Source organism: Vombatus ursinus, unplaced genomic scaffold, assembly GCF_900497805.2.
Source record: "Vombatus ursinus unplaced genomic scaffold, bare-nosed wombat genome assembly UNPS02014794.1, whole genome shotgun sequence".
Lineage (NCBI taxonomy): Eukaryota > Metazoa > Chordata > Mammalia > Diprotodontia > Vombatidae > Vombatus > Vombatus ursinus.
The window spans coordinates 2,321,898-2,335,372 of record NW_020954572.1 but is presented as its reverse complement, the minus strand read 5'-3'; the positions used below and the strand labels follow the sequence as shown (position 1 = coordinate 2,335,372).

The window sequence follows — 13,475 nt, the reverse complement described above, 5'->3', positions numbered from 1 at the left end:
AAGTGGAGTGATTAGAAAACTTAGCTATAACTAAGTCTGTAACAAAAAGAATGGTATTGTAGTGGATAGAGAGGCCAGGAAACTTGGGTTTTGTGTCATGGACCTCTGAGGTCCAGTTCAACTCTGCAATGCACCTAAATTCCCAAGCCAAATATCCAAAGCCATCAAAAATCTCAGGAAGGAGATTAAATAGGCAGAAAGTATTAACTCTATAAAAAGGATTTTCAGTTCTTCCTAGAGGCCAACAGAATGTAAGGTCCTTCGATGAAAGTACTACTTGATTATTGTCTTTGTAGCTCCAGAGCCTAGTGCAGCGCCTGGCACACAGTAGACATTTGCTAAATGCATGGTGGCTGGTTGGACTTGTAAGAGTTTCAAGACGTGATCTCAGAATCATAAATACACACTCTACCTTTATAGCACAGTGTGAGAGAGAGAGAGAGAGCAAGGAACTGAGAGTCAGATCTCCTGAACTGCAGTCCCCAGGGCTGCCACTGAGTAACCTAGGCAAGACACTTCCTCTTCTGGCCCAAACGTTCCTGGAAAATGAGGAGGTCTCTTCAGTATAAAATAAGGAGACAGAGCTAGAAAGTCCCTTCAACTTTGCTGTAATATTCTAAGATATTAAGCAGAGAAAATGAAAGTAGATTAGTTGTCTTCAAATATCTGAAGGGTTATCATGTGGAAGGCTTGGCAGAACTAGGCAAGAAGATAGTAGAAGTTGCAGAAAGAAATATTTAGGTACTAGATGCAAGAGAAAACGTAACTAGTAGAATTAGCCCAAAATAGAATAGGTTCAGTTCTTCCTTCCAGAAGAAAGGCGAAAACTAGATGCCAGAAGACCACTTGCTGGAGATGTTATAGAAGACATTCTTGTTAGGGTTAGACTAGATCACCCAGACAGCTTCCAGCTCTGACACTGTGTAATTCTAGCTTTTGTGACATCGTTTTCTTAAAAATGGTAGAACACTTCCTGTATTTTATTTCCTAAGAATCATCATCAATAAACATTAATACCAATGAGTTGCTTTGGGAGATGTGTGTGTATACACATGTAACACATGTATATATGTACTTGTATGTGAAAGATATAGACCCTGCCTTCAAGTGGTTTTTCATGTAGCTCAAGGCAGGCCTTCGACTATATTCAATTCTATATTATTCAGTAGAGAAATACTCATTCCTTTGTGTTTATCTTGCCTTTGAAAGTAAATTGCCATTTTTCAAGAGTAAGACTCATATCTTTTGCCTTGTTTGCTCTAGGTAAACAATAAATATTCAATAAAAAAAACTTAATTTCCTTCTCCTTACCAATTGTCTCTCCCTTAGCTATATGACCTCAGATGACTCCCTTCACCATCCCAGGGAGTCATTTATTCATCTGAAAAATGAGATAGTTGGATTTCTAAATTCCCTTCCAGCTCTAACACTCTATTAATGTCCCTTCCAGATCTAACATTCTATGTTCCCAAGCTTCTTCCTGCTCTGACATTATATCTTCTACAGTATTTTCCAGTTCTAAATTTCTCCAAACATAGAGCTCAATGAATCCCCTCAAAAACACGTTCTCTGTTGCTCAGGATAACTGGTTCTCCTTATGACTCACTAATGGAAACAATGAACTTATGAGTTCTGAAACTAAAGAACACAAATAATATAACCACCAAGACGATAATTTCACTTCCCCCAAAGTAAGGAAGTTCAAAGCTGTTGTTCCTTCTCTACTTGTTGTTCCTTCCTACTCTAATATTAGTAACTCTTGTCATACCAAGATCAAGATTTGGAGCCAGATGACTTGGATTTAAATTCCAGCTCTGCCATTAACTAGCTATTTAAACATGAATCTCTCCACTCTGTGCTTTTTTCTCTTGCTGTCCCCTATACCTGGAACGCTCTCTCCCTCCTCCACACCAACTACTAACCTCCCAAGCTTCCTTGTTATCCCAACTAAAACCCTACCTTCTACAAGAAGCTTTCCCAAACACCTCTAATTCCAGTGCTTTCCTATTTATTGTGTATATAGCTAGCTTTGCATATGTTTGTTTACATGTCCTCTCCCCTACCACCACCCTCCAATTAGATTGTGTATTCCTTGAGGGAAAGGATTGTCTTTTACCTCTCTTTGAATTCCCAGCATTTTGCAGTGTAGGGCATATAGTAGGTTTAATAAATGTTCAGTGAATTGAACTGGATTATCAACTCATTGTCAGCTTGGGCAGGAAGTTTCCAGTGGAGTAAGCCCAAGGATTCATTTTTGGCTAACGATGACTTGGATACAGGCATAGATGCCACACTTATCAAATTTGCAGATGACACAAAGTTAGGTGGAACAGTCAACACAACAAAGTCAGGAAACAAAACAATCTTCACATGCTAAAGCAATAGGCAGAATAGAATAATTTGAAATAAAAGAGGGATTAATGTAAAGTTTTTCACTTAGATAAAAAAGAAAAATCAGAACAAGAAGGGAAGGGAAGGTAATACTGTGAGGGACTGTCTGATGTTGGCAGCTACCAGGTTGGGTGCTGTGGCAAGGGTAAGGTAAGATCTGGGTATTTTGGAAGTCAAGGCAGGGGCTGTGGTAGGCAGAGTCGTGTGTACTGGGATGGGCTGGATCGGAGAAGCCCTGAGGCAATTGGGCAATGCTTTGTGAGATAAGCTGGGTGCAAGGAAGTAGCCGAGCTTGAGCTCCTGAGGCAAGGGGCGGTGCCACGTGGGAGTGGGATGGCAGAGGACTGAGTTCCCTCTGCTTAGTCCCCTCCCTATATGCAACGTCATCCCCAGATGCCTCTTGTGACCTTCCTGACTTCCTTGGTCCCTTTGTGCAGCAATGACCCAGTCCCCTCCTGAGTCTGACTTCCTAGGTCACGTACTCTTGTCTATGCGTCAATCCCAGATGCCTCCTTCCTGTATCCAATCCTAGCCTCCTACGTCACTCCCTCCCCCTTGGTGTGCTAAACTCAGACAGCCCCTTCCGGTATCTGACCCTACAATCATTGGCTAGTAAGAGGGCTGGGGAGCAGGGGCTAGGTAGGTACTTAGGAACAAGCGTGGTCAGATCACACGCGCTCTCCCCTGGCTCCTGCCCTGTTGCTCTGGCCTTGCTGCTTGGGCTTGCTATGATGGCTTGCTGTGCTGGCCTCTGAATAAAGCTCTGGTGTTGGCGCCTCCCGATGGCTCGTCTCTGTGTGGTGATCCGGCTGAGGACCGAAGACCCTGGTGTGGGTAAGACTCTGGTAGTGTGCTTCTTATAGAGAAGTGGGTACCGGCGCACGGCTGGCAGAAGGTTGGCGTGCGGCCAGTACAAGTGGCGCCCAACGTGGGGCTCGAACCCACGACCCTGAGATTAAGAGTCTCATGCTCTACCGACTGAGCTAGCCGGGCTCACTAGAAACAGCGAATGGGAAAATAATCAAGAGAAAAGAAAGCAAGGCCGAGCAGGAGGGCAGGAGCGGGAGAGCAGTAGCCAGGGGAGAGCGTCAGTACATAATACAATTTTTCCTGTACAAACCTGGGACCTTTAGTAGACTACAATCTCAAGCTGCGTGATGTGAAAGTCAAAAAAAGCTAATGTCATCTTGTGCTCCATTAAGAGGAACATAGCTTCCAATTACAAGGGTACACTCCTTTTCTATACTCTGCCCTGGGTCAGACCTCAAATGGAGTCTTGTGTTTCACTTTAAAGTCATACTTTTAAAAAGACATTGATAAGTCAGAAATTATCCAGAATAGGGCAACCAGGTTGGTAAAGAGCCTTTATTCCATGTCATAAAGAGAAGCTTAAGGAACTGGGAACATTTAATTTGGAGAAGAGAAGACTCAGGGAAGAACACGATAGCTGTGCTCAAGTATATGAAGAGCTGTCAAGTGAAAGAGATTAAACTTGTTATTTTCTGCCCCAAAAGGCAAAACAAGGAGCAGTGGGAAGACATTTCAAAGAGGTCAATTTAGGCTTTATATCAAGAAAATCTTCCTAATAAGTAGAGTCTAAAAGTGAAACGGGATACCTCAAGAGATAGCATGGTCCCCTTTTATGGAGGTTTACAAGCAAACGGTGGGTGAGCACTTGTTGAATGTGCTATCATGGGAACTTTTGCTGTGCATGGGTTGGACTAGAGAAACATTAGGGCACAGTGGATGAAGAGCTTAAGTAAGGAAAACCTCAGTTTGAATTCTGCCTTTGATATTTACAAGCTCTATGATCCTAGATAAGATACTTAACCTCAATTTCCCCATTTATAAAATGTGATTGGACTAGATGGCCTCAAGATTCACTCTAGATATACAGCTATAACCCTATGACTAGATAGCCAGTGAAGTCTCATTCAGCTCTTAAATACTACAATTCTGTGAGCTTTATTTGACATGGCTATAATACCTGAACCAAGATCCTAAAATATTTCATGAAAATCACAAAATCAAAGTTAGAAGCGACCTGAGAACCTAATGCATTAAGTCAGCATCAGGTTTCATTCATCTTTATACCTTCTCCCCACTCATACTGCATAACACAGAGCAAGTGTTTAATAAATGTCTGATGAACTAGGAAAATTTTAAAGTACATGAGAATGGAAAGGGGAAAGTGATTTTATGAGTAAAAATGAATCTGGCATAAAAGCCCAGTCAGGATAAGGTCTAATCAACACACACGGGCCTTCAATGAATAAGCTCAGTCTGGAGAAGACCCTTAGTACCAGGAAACAAGCAGTGCTAAAAGGACAAGCCAGTGGTGGTGAATTCCAGAAGCACAAAGCAATTTATTAAGGGAAACCAACAGTGAGAAGAACAATGGAAGCCTTGGCCACTTCCTACTTAAATACTGGCCTATAAAAACAAAGCAGTAAGAGTATTCTGTAGTAAAAAATGCCCTCAACTGAAAGCCAAAAGACCTGAACTTCATTACCCTCTCTGCCAAGTACCGTAATGAGAATGGGCAAATTACTTCCTATCTCTAAGCCTCAGTTACCACAACTGTAAAATAAATGACTGGCCAAGATGATGGCCAGTTTGTGGCAAAGATCCTTTGGTGACATCTATGGACCCCTTCTCAGAGGAATGTATTAAAAGGATATTGATTATTTTGCAATGTAATTATCAAAACATTTAAAAACAACATTGCAAACTAAAGGTTAAGAGCTCTGGACCTAAATGATCTTAAAAGTCCTTTCCAAGTCTAAATTCTATTTTTCCCTCATCTCTCTAATGTATAAGAAGTCTGCTAGACTAGAGCTCAAAGAATGAGAATCTTTCTTTCTAAGAGCACCATTAAATAACAGACTCCCAATCCCTTTCCATCTCCCTCTATACCACCATCACCTTTCAGAATCTTGGTTCAATCAGAAAGAAAAAAGGAAAGTCTTAGAATGGATACGAATGGCCATTTAGAGAAAGAGCAAGGGGGAAGAGAGAAGAGGGTATCAGGAGTCTGATAGAACTTCAGCTTTGCTCAGAAATGGCTGTTACCTTGGAGTAAGTCATTTCCCTGAGGGTCGGTTTTGAAACAATGGAAAGGGTATTAAATTTGGAGTGAGGGGAATTATCCAAATCTTGGCTCTGCTATAATGGGCAATTCTGAGCCTCAGTTTCCTCGTCTGTAAACGAGGAAGAGATCTCAAAGGTCCCTTCTACCTGTAAGTCTATAATCCTAAAATGAGAGTGTGGGGTTACCTGACCTTTAAGAACCCTTCTATCTCTAATATTTTGTTAAGTCCTTTAATTCTTTATGCCATCAATTATCATGCCCCTGCAAAAAAAAAAAAAAAAAAAAATTGGGATAGTCTAAGGCTACATTGTCAGCATCCAACACAAGGGAAGTAATATCTTATTATATATTGTCGTGGTCAGATAAAAAAAATCTTGGAATATACCATTAAATTTTGAGTGCCACTTTTTAAGGACAATTACAAGTTTGAGTATGTTCACAGGAGAAAAAAATGGGTTGATAAGGGAACCTAACATGATTGCATATGAAGATCAGTTGAATTAAATGAATTGGACATGTTTACATAGAAGAAAAAAAAGGAAAAGTATAACTTTTGTGATAGTTGTCTTCAAATATAGGAAGGGCTAACATGTAGAACTGGGTTTGGATTTATTCTACTAGCCCCAGAGGTCAGAACAAGGCACAACTAAATAGAAGTAGTAGGGGGGCAAAATTAGGCTTGGGGTAAATGAAGACTTCCTAACAATTAAAGGTACTGCCTTGGAAAGTATTAAGTTTACCCTCTCTAGAGCTTGTTGAAAGAAAGCTACATGCTCCTGAGGATACTGTGAAGGGAATTCTTGGTTATTTACAAGTTGGACTAGATGGTCTGAGGCCCTAGATTTCTGTGAAAGAAGTCTCAAAGATATTCTGTTACCAATAATGAACTAACGGAAAAGGTCTCCCTCTATTCTCTTAACAAATGACATTCTTGTTCACTAAAAAGCCTCAGGAAACAAATAAAAAGCAAAATTTCCCTGCCTTTTCCATATGTCCACTCATAAAAACCAACTGAGAGAAAAATCTAGCCAGTCCAGAGCAAGTCTTCTCTGCTAAGGCACTGATATCACTCCACATTTCTCAGAGATGTTTTTCTTCCACACAAAGCTGAGAACCAGTTGCACTCATAATCTCTCAATAAAATTACTCATACATCTCCAGGTTAGCAGCCATAAAGACCAATTAAATATAGCTAAGTTGGCTGGCTCTCTGCACTCTATTTTGAGAAGTAAGAGGTAGAACTTTTCAACTTTCACCCACCCAGGTCACACAAGTGACGCAGTCTGTAGAAAGGCTGAGAATAGACCCAAAGTAGTCTCTTTGCCCTACAAATTCCACCTTGGATCCATTACCAAAGCATGGCATCTGGTATTTTTTTTTTAAAGCCCTAGGACCTCGCCAAAAGGGAAATTATGACTAAGTTAAACATAAAAGAGTCTGGGGGATTTTTCTGCCAATCAGAGCAAATGCTAATTATTTCTCCATTACTCACCCCAAAAGAAACTTCAATTGAACACTGGATCTATTCTTCAGGATTACAACTCTAAGAAAACCATGACTTTTTTTATTCCTCACAATATCATCAAAACAAAGAGATAATGGTAGAAATAAGTGCCCCTCCCAGGCAGAATGAGATAAAAAAATGGCAAGCTTGAAAACTAAATTAAAAAAAAAAAATAAGGTGAGTGAATTATGACTTCTCTAGTTTAAAGGCAAAAGGCATTAATATAACTAAGTTGACTGTTGAGCTGAAAGAAAACTTCTAAAACCTACTTCGCTCATTCAATCTGTCCCTCACTGGCAAGGACTCTTAGAATGCAACCAGAAACACTGACCCTATTGTTATAATTATTACGCTAAAATAGTTTTGCCTGAACTCCCAGGATAATTTTCTAACTTTAGGTACTCTCTCTCACCCCAAATCCACCCTACCATCATCACCAACAATAACCCTCCAGAATTGAATAATTTTTTCTACTTGTGCAGCCACTCAATTTTTGAGACTTCCCCTCTTCACTGAGCCTGTCTCAAAAGTAAAAATAACACTCTCTCTTTATAACTACACTATTCTTAATACTACAGTCTAGTTCTAAAATTCCCAGATTTCCACAAAATATTCAGTCACTATCTACATGACTAAATTCTATGGGGCACTCTTTTCATTCATTTTTAGTGTGTGCTTTCAGAGGCTCTGATATAAAATAACAAATTTAATTTGTGTCCAAACTTTTTTCATCATATTTCAATTTAATTCAACAAAGAGTAAGTAAGTATATTAGGCCCATGCTTGGCCCTGCAGAGAGGATGAGAATGATAGTAGCTAAGGTTTGCAAATACTATTTCATTTGATCCTCACAATAACCCTGGGAGGTGGATGCTATTATTACCCTCATTTTACAGAGGAGGAAACTGAAACAGATAGAAGGGTGAAGGGGAAGGGAATGAATTTATATAGCACCCAGTACTGTACTAAGCACTTTTATAAATATTATTTCATTTGAGGTAGGTATTATCATTATCCCTATTTTACAGTTGAGGAAACTGAGGCAAAGAGAGGTTAAGTGACTTGCCCAGGCTCATTCAGCCTTTAAGTATCTGAGGTTGGATATGAACCCGCATCTTCCTGACTCTAGGCCTAGTCCTCTATATTCACTCTGGTACCTAGATACTAAGATGAAGAAACTTCCTCCCCTCAAGGAACCAATTACTATATATTGGGGAGAGGAATTATCTACATATAAATAAGTCTGATACACAGTAGAATAAGATAGGAGAGGTAGCATCATGTAGTGGATGTGAATGTGAACTGAGTTCAATGACCAGCTCTGCCACTAACTACCTGTTATGAAATCAGACCTAGATCTGGAAGAGGCCCCAGAAGCCAGTTATAGTTCAAACCCTGCGTCGCTAAGAGGTTACAGGATAGAAGAGCTCAGGATGTGAAGTCAGGTCCTCTGACACCGGTGCTCATTTCATAAGCAAACTGGGGTCCAGGAAGGCCAAAGACATGTCAAGGTCACATAAATAGTGATCATCAAGAATCTGAACTGGAACCAAACAGAATCCTCTGACATAGCTCACTTTCTATTCTATCCCCAGTCTATAGAAAAGCCACTAGCTCTTAGCCTCAGTTTCCTCATCACTCAAAACTAATAAACTGACCTCTAAGATCCCTTCCAACTATAAAGTGTTTAATCCTAAAAGGAAAGGGAAAAAAGCAAAAGGAAAGAATTAATCAAAGTAGCCTGGGAAAATCTGAGAAAAGAGAAATTACATTTCGCTTGGGCAAACCAAGGAATGCTTCCTGAAAAAGGTGGCACCTATAATGGGTCTTAAAAGGGGGGGGGGGGGGGGTTTCAACAGGCAGAGATTCAATTCAATAAATATTTATTAAGCAACTACTACTTACCGGTAAAGTAAAAGGCAAAGGGAATACAGTCACCTTAAGAAGCATTTATTAAGCACCTACTTTGTGCCAGCACTATGCATATAATAAGTGATGATTCATTGCAAATCTATTTTTCTTTGTTACAAAGACTGAGATGGGAAGAGTAAGGAGGCAGGAAGACAGGGAGAGGAGAATATAATATAAGCAAATGACATTAACATATTTTTGAAAATCAGTAAAACTTTTAAACAATTTAAATGTAGAATTTTAAAAAACAAAATTTAAAAGAATTTAGGCTAGATGATCTCTAAGGTCTCTTTCCTGCTTAAAGATTTTATGCACATCTAATAAATTACAACAAGTATTTTAAGGTCCATGTAGGCCCAGTTTAGTTGCCCAAAATAGTAACAATCAAACAACTTGCCACGTCCCTGAGCTTCTAATTAGTCTATTGTAGTAAGTACATCTTAGCTGTCTTTGTGGTGTCTATTGTTCCTTTCCAAGGACTGTTTCATAATAAGAAATAAGCAATTTCAGGAATATAAGATATACAATATATTAAGAAGAGTTCTTGAGGCTCTGAAAAGGTTCTAAGACACTCAATGTCTTATAACTTTAATACTCAAATATCAGAATAGACTTATCTAGGAAGTCAGAATTCTTCTACCACCAAGGCACTGCAGAAAAGGCAGAGATATGAAAAGGGAGACATGCAACTGCACAGTTAACAACTGACACATAATCCAGTAGGAAAGAATGGAAAACCACCTTTAAGTCCCTATGAAAACAGTGTAAGCTGAGGGAGCAGATGAGAAATAGGGTGTAAAAGTGATAATAAATATAAGTAACAGATTAGAAGCAGGAACTGAGAAGTGGCTGTTAACAAAAGAGAGAGGAGAAAGAATCATCAGACAAGCAGAAAGACCTATAAAGAAGAGTCATAAAAGCACATCAATCTGGGGCCATTCAGTACAACACAAATAGACTGATACCACCTAACAGTCCCAGGTATTAAGCCATATTAGAGGAATCACACATGAGGTTCTAAATGATGAAGCTACCATGTAATCGTTGAATCATGATCAGTATGCTCTCTTTTTTTGAAAGGAGGGTTTGTTTTTTTTTAAAGATTTCTACCAAACACTAATATAAAGTTTAAGATGTGGCACTTAAAAAAGTAAACTTATCCCTTCTTTCCAGTTACCTGGAAAGTGAATTTAGGTAGAATGACTCTCATTCCTCATGCAACTGTATAAGTGAACTATGGTTATAATTAATTGGATTCTCTTTGAGCTATAATTTCCTTTCTACCTAACACAGCAGAAAAACAGTGGATTTGGCTGCTAGGTGGTACAATGGACAGAGCACCAGGCCTAAAGTCAGGAAAATCAGAGTTCAAATCCAATCTTGGAAACATCTTAGTTGTGTGACTCTAGTCAAGTCACTTCACCTGTGTGCCTCAGTTTCCCCATCTATAAAAGGGGGATAATAATGGCACCTACCTCCCAGAGTAGTTTCGAGGACCAAATGAGATAATAACTATAAAGCACTTGGCACAGTGCCTGGCATACCATAAATGTTATCATCATCATCATGGGATTTCTTAACGTGAAAGGACCTCATTTACAAACGAGAAAACTGAGGCCTCTAGGGAAACTCAAGTTCCAAGTCATTTCATCTCTCTAAGCCTCCAATCCTCATCTGCACAATGGGAACAATAATGCTAAACCTACCAACTTCACAGGCTGTTGTGATGAGGAAAGTGTTTTGTAAACCTCAAAGCACTTCCTGCTCTATTTCTCCTCCCCTAAAGATACTAAATGCCAGTCCTCAGCAAAATCAGCAAACCTCCCTTGTCAGCATTCAGAGTTTCAGCTCAGAACACCCCCGAGGAGGGGGAGTGGGGAGAAAACACAAAACACAACAGTTTCATTTTTCCTATGCAGGCTCCAAACTGTCTTTCCTTCAGGCACCCCACTTGGACCCCACTTCAGATTGGCTACTCCAGGCATTCCACAGAGATAACACTCTGTGGCTAGAGTTCACAAACTTTCTGTGTGGTCAGAGAACACATTGGATTACATTCTCCCCTTGGCTTCTCAAAGACCTCCCACAAAGCGAACAAGATCCACCTACTTCCCTACCTCCTTTCTTCTATTCGGGAAGAATTTCCAACCCAGTTTTAAGTGACTGAGATAGTATCTTGTGTCTTTCTGGCACTTCTATTCACTCCTCAAACTTTAGCTACATATTCATATCTGTTATTTAATCTGCTAGCTATTAGATTTTCCACTACCAACAGGGGAATAACGCAAGTAGCATACTCGTACCACAATGATTTTTTACTTCATCAGGTAGATTTTAGAGAAGGGATTAATAAGAAAATCCAAGCAAGAAGGAATTGAACCAATTGTAGGGTATGTTTAAAATGGGAGAATTCCTTTCACTTTTAGGTTGGATTAGATGACCTCTGAGGTTTTTTTCAACTCTCTGGGTCAATGGGAAGAGGAAGTCATATACAGATGCTACAAAGTATTCATGACATTGCTTCCTTTTGAGTAAAGGAGAATGTTACTACTTTGGAAAGATGAAGGCAAGGTCTCAGGGGTACTATACCCATTTCACACATGGATGGACTGAGTGATTAATTAAGTACCTCACAAGGTTGTTATAATGATGAAATGAGAATATGCATGTAAATCACTTTTCAAAGTTTAAAATGCTATGAAAATGTCAACTGATGACTGGATTTATCCAAGGTCTCAAAGCAACTAGAGTAAAAGCCCACAAAGTATGCCACCTATCTCTAAGAAGGTTTAGTCAAAGTAGGTCCAAGAAAAGAAATTACCAGTAACATAATGGGGAAAAACACACTGGATTTAATGTCAGACAGTCTAGGTTTGAGGTCTGACTCAATAATGAATAAGACCTAGTTACACCAATTCTTAGCTGTGTGATCTTAGGCAAGTTCCTTGGTCTCTCAGAGGCTCAGTTTTCTTGTCTGTAAAATAGAGAGACTGATACTCACAGATTTCTTCTGAAGAAAACATTTTAAAAACATAAAACCGTTATTATTGCATGGCTATAATACTAGTCTTATTTGCCCAGTAGGGAGATAGTTCTGAAGCACTGGGAGTCAACTGGCCCCACACTTTTCCTTAGTCTTAGCAAAGAAACGCCAAAATATCAATGGAAAACTAAAGAACACATTGGGGGGTGGAGGGTAAAGGTGCCTAATAATTCATGATCTTGACAGGCTCTTGCTAATAAGAACCAAAACCTAACAACTTGACAAGTCTCCAAAGATCACTGATATGGTAATTTAAAATTGTTTGATTCAAAGATGATCTTGACACATTTTAAGGGGTAAAGTAAGACATCCTTCCCACGATATCATGTATGCAATATGCAAGCCAGAACCTAGCTGAAGAAAACAGGTCAGGCAGAAAAGAAATCAAGAGAAGAGATTGAAATAAATTTTAGGAAATTCTAAAAAAAGATTACAATTCTTCCACAAGAATTTTTGTTTGGGGACTAAATTGGGATAACCTGGAGTCATATTAAGGAAGGCATTAACAAAATGGAGCAGGTCCAAAGTCAAGAGACTGAGTATGGGAAAAAGAACATGAAACCAAGATCACATGGAACCACAGAATCTCAGGGGTTAAAGGATCTTAGAGGGAAGCCATATTCAAAGAGGAATTCCCTCGACAATGTCACTAACAAATGACTATTCCCAGGGTTAAAAAATCCAGTGACATGGCCTGTTCAATTTTTGGACATCACTGATTATCAACAAGTTTTGTGTTTTTGTTTTTTTCTCCTATCAAGCTTCACTCTGTCATTTCCATGACATGTGAGGTTCAGGTAAAAGAAGGAAAGATGGTTAGCCTAGTGAAGACAGGAAGGGAATATGATAGCTGTTTTCAAATGTTTGAAGGGCTGTCACGTGGTAGAGGAATTGGACTTGTTTTGTTTGGCTTCAAAGCACAGAGCTGGAACCAGCAGATAGAGGTTACAAGGAAGCAGACTTTCCCCTGAAATATCGCTTGGGGGGTTGGGGGATGGACTCTTACCAGTTGGAGCTGTCCAAAAGCACAGTGGCCTGCTTCAAGTAGTACTGAGTTCCCCCTCATGAATGGAGGAACTTCAAGCAGAGAATGAACACTTATCAGGGACATTACAGGGAGGAGTCCTGACCAGGCACAGATGGAACTAGAAAACCATTTCGGTTCTGAGTCACAGAGTCACACGAATACCATTCATGGCATTTTCTTGGCAAAGATACTGGAATGCTATGCCACTTTCTTCTCCAGTGGATTAAGGCAAACAGAGGTTAAGTGACTTGCCCAGGGTCACACAGCTAATAAGTGTCTGAGGCCGAATTTGAACACAGGTTTTCCCACCTCCAGTCCCCAGCTCTTGTCCACTGAGTCATCCAGCTGCCTCCAATGGCCTAATAAATGTATCTTAATAGATAGACTGTCTTCAGCATTCTCCCACTGGCTCTATCAGCACAATGCCCTGGCCCCTTCTATCCTTCATCTCATTTCTGCTAAAGTTGCTGAAAGAGAAGTGGAAAATGAAGCCCAGAAGTCAAAGGCT

The 13,475-nt window shown here is 39.8% G+C and overlaps 1 protein-coding gene and 1 non-coding gene across 4 annotated transcripts in view; both read right to left on the bottom strand.

The window, feature by feature from the left end:
- The window catches only part of ITPK1 (inositol-tetrakisphosphate 1-kinase), a 307,786-nt gene that overhangs the window by 164,247 nt on the left and 130,064 nt on the right, over window positions 1-13,475 (bottom strand). The gene's annotated exons all lie outside the window — the stretch shown is intronic.
- TRNAK-CUU lies at window positions 3,312-3,384 on the bottom strand. Its single transcript has one exon. It is a non-coding gene; the product is annotated as a tRNA-Lys (tRNA).